Source organism: Pinus tabuliformis, chromosome 1_1, assembly GCF_031772625.1.
Source record: "Pinus tabuliformis cultivar Carrire ecotype Pingquan chromosome 1_1, CPIR1, whole genome shotgun sequence".
Lineage (NCBI taxonomy): Eukaryota > Viridiplantae > Streptophyta > Pinopsida > Pinales > Pinaceae > Pinus > Pinus tabuliformis.
Window position 1 is genome coordinate 658,678,910 of NC_142297.1, and position 4,342 is coordinate 658,683,251.

Genomic DNA, 4,342 nt, shown 5'->3' on the forward strand with positions numbered 1-4,342 from the left:
GGGGAAGCCAGCTTCCACTAATCTCCATACCAGTGTCTCTATTGAGATTATGCGGATGTTTGATAATTTCAAGAGCTTCTCTAATCTTTCGCCTATTATGTTGTTCTCCCTTGCGACAATTGAGGCGTTTTCCAAACAGACATGGTGTTTAGTTTTTGAGGAGTGTTCTGCCAGGGCTGAAGTACGAGACCTTTCATTTCTAATATCAGCTCCATGTTCTTTGAGTCTTGTCTGCAGGGAGCGACCTGTTTCACCAATGTAGCTTTTTCCACATGAACAATCTATTTTATAGACCCCCTTAAGTTGGTGTCTATCAATACTATCCTTGACTAACCTCATACCTTGCCTAATAGTTCCAGGTGCTGAGAATTGCGTGTTTATGTTTTTCTTCCTTAGAATTATGGCAATCTTGTCTGTTACTCCATGAATATAGGGTAGAAATACTATACCATACTGAGGCTGGTCTTGAACCTTAGATTCATGAGATAACATCCTTTTTTCAGCTTTCTCTATTGCTCTTTTATTCTCTTTTTCTTTGTAGCCTATACTCTGAAAGGTTGAGACTAAATGCTCATTCTCTTCATTTAGATGCTCAACGTTTGAAATTCGAAGGGCCTTGATAGCAAGAGTGTTTAGAACATCAAACTTTTGGGATGGGTGATGATGAGAATCAGCGTGAAGGTAGCTTTCTGTGTGGGTTGACTTCCTGAAAACCTTATGCCCTAAAGAGCCATCCTCTTTTCTGATGATGAGTACGTCTAAAAATGGGATGCTCCTATTTTCTTCAAGCTCCATTGTAAATTGTATTTCTGGGGAGATAGAATTTAGGTGAATAAAAAACTTGTCAAGCTCTGTTTTACCATGTGTCCATTTTATATTGGTATCATCCACGAATCGCTTCCACCAAGCTAGCTTCAAAGGGTATGATTCAAGGGCTTTCTTTTCAAAGTATTCCATGTATAAGTTGGCCACTATTGGTGAAAGGGGGGAACCCATTGCCACACCAGATGTCTGCTCATACTATATTCCTTGGATGGTGAAAACAGTTGATCGCAAGTAGATTTCGGCTAATTTTGCAGTTCCTGGATCAGTAACATCTTTTATAACCTGAATGGCCTCATCAAGAGGAATCTTGGTGAATAAGGACACTACATCAAAGCTAACAAGGATGTCATCACGTTCTATTCTTTCATTTTTAATAAGATTCACAAAATCATAGGAGTCTTTGATGAAAGAATCAGTATTTCCGACAAGGGGCTTAAGGATTTTTGCAACATACTTAGCGAGTTCATAGGTTGGGGAACCAATGGTATTAACTATTGGTCTAAGAGGAACCCCTTCTTTATGGATCTTGGGTAACCCATAAATTCTTGGGATAGTTTCACAAGTAGGGATTAATTTCTTCTTTAATTTATCCTCAAGGTTGGAATCTGAAATTGTCTTTTTTACCTCCTTCATAATCTTGGGGATGGGATTATTGTTCAGTTTCTTATAACTGCCACATTTGAGGTGTTCATTCATTTTGCATACATAGTCTTCTTTATCCAAGATTACTGCTGCTCCTCCCTTATCTGCCTTAAGAACCACAATTTTATCATTGTTCCGCAAGGATTTGAAGGCTCTTTGTTCTTCTTTACTCAAATTACTTTTGGGAGTTTTTGCCTTTCTCATAATGAGGGAGAACTCTTGTCTTAATGTTTCTTTATCTTCCAAAGGAAGGTTATTAATCCCATCCTCTATGCTACATATCATATTCTCAATAGGAAGGTTTTTAGGAGCAACTGCAAATCCCAAACCTTTGCTAAGGACACTAATTACTCCAGGATCTAATTCTTGGGAAGACAGGTTTACCACTTTTATTTTTAGTTTTGTCTAAGAGGTGTTTTCTGAAGACTGATATCTCTCATAACAGATATCGTTGTCTAAACCCTGGTTGCTTCTGGTTTCATCCTTACCTCTATCGAAATTATGATTATGAGCATTATCTTTGTTTAAACCTTGAATGGAGTCAATGTAATCGTGTTCTAATCCAATAATGCTGCCAGCAGCGTTGTGTGTAATGTTGCCCTTAGTGTTATGCATATTACCGTTCTGCGTGAGATTATTGTTGAAAACGTTGTTTGAATTGTCACTGTTTGAAACGCTGCCATCGCTGTCTAATCTATTATTGCTACCTTCAGTGTTATGTGAATTAATTTTGTCCACGCTGTCTGAATTGTTGCCCATACCGTATGCATTTTTCGAATTACCCTTGACATTACTTCTGCCCACGCTGTCTGAGTTGCTGCCCATACCATCTGCATTATGTGCATTTACCTTGACCTTACCGCTGTCCACGCTGTTGCTGCCCACACCATCTGCGTTATGCGAATTATTCTTGACATTACCGCTGTCCACGCTGTCTGAAATACCGTCTGCATTATGCGCATTACCTTTGACAATGTTGCCAACTACGTCTTGTACAATACCGCTGTCCAAACCATGATAATTATTGTCTACACTTTTGCCATTATCGCCTCCAACCACATCCCGTATATGCGCATAACTGCTATGTAAACTCTTGTTGTTATCGCTGTCCACATCGCACTTAACGTTGCCAGATCTAATCATTAAATTATCTTGATTGCATTCCTTTACTAAACCGTTTACATTGCTCTCTGCATACTGCATTTTTCGGATTTCTGGATTTATGCCTGAGTCTTCCACTTCGTTATGCATATTACCACTATCTTCATCAACTAAACCGATGTCATTCCTAGATGCTTACTTTTTTTGTATGCGATACGAATTTTTAAAGATTATTTGATTATATATATGCATGTGTGTGTGTGTATGTTTGTTCCTTCTGTCCCGAGTGATTAGAGTTTTGCCTTTACCTAATAAAAAGATCATGGGCATACTAGATCTTTGTATGAATATACATTCCATATAGAAATCTTGGCATTTCTCATCTTCTTGTTTTTTTTGTTCTATTTCTATAATGTTTACATGTCTAGACTCTGTCAGCTCCTTTTGTCATTTTCCGCCACATTTGACTGTGCATTTCTCTGGGTATTAGAAATGTAATTCTAGTCCTCATCTAGATACCTAAAGATTTCTTATGGGTTATTCTATACAGGATGCCCTAAGTTAACCATTATATATATAATATCTATCAACAAATTTCATACATAGATTTATATAAAATATATCAGATATCTAATTATTTAATATCAAAATTTCACTGATCTGGATCACACGGTCTTCCAGATTTGGTCTGCAACTAGACCTTGTTGCTTGTTACTTTGCTTCCCAATCTTGAGACTACTATGTCAGTTAGTATCCCCTCGAGCTGTTCCTGGATATAGGAACCTTATTATTTTATTTTGAGACCACACTGTCTCACATCTATCTGGTCCAAACCAGATGTAGCTACAAAATACTGCCTGACAACCCAGCATAAATTCTCTTCCTTTTCCTTTTCTTTCTTGCTCACTTTCACTCCTGATCTCAGATACCTCTATCCTCTTGATCTTTCTTGAATAAATCCTCAATAAATCAGTTAGGGACAGGTAACTGTCAATCCTAACTACTCTAACAGGTGAAAATAATAGTTACATGCGATTGTTATTTCATTTCTGCATAATTTAATTCAAGAAATAGTTTTTATAACTTAAAATCATAATCAGTTTGTTTAGTTTTCAGTAAATTAAATATTTACATTATCTGGGGATATCACATCTCCCCCCCTAAGATGTAACATCTTCCCGATGTTTTCCTTTTGAAAATAAGTCTGGAAAGGTCTCCTTCATAACCTGCTCATCTTCCTAGGTAGCCTCCTCAGTCCCATAGTGTTGCCATTGCACTTTAACCTGGGTGATAGCTCATTTCCATAGTGTTACTTCTTTGTGATCGAGTATAACCATGGGTTCGACCAAGAACTCGCCTTCTGGTTCGACCTATACAAAGCAAAAAAATACCATTAAATCATCAACTAGCTTGTTTAATAAGCCATAACTTAAAAAAATTATTTATTATATAGTTTACCTGAATGTCTTTCCAATTGATTATATGGTTAGAATCATATATGTATTTCTTAAATACATAAATGTGAAAGACATTGTGCACGTGAATATGGCTGGGTTAGGCAAGTTGGTAAGGTATTGGTCCGATTCAAACCAAAATTTGGAAAGGATCACAGAATTGGGGTGCTAATTTAGCACATCCAGTCCATTGCAATGTGATTTTCTTGGCTCATACCTGTACATAAACATTACCTCCCACTTGGAATTCCTGAAAACTTCTCTTTTGATCAACAAAGTTCTTTTTCCAATCCTGAGCAACTTTCGAATTGGCTCGTACC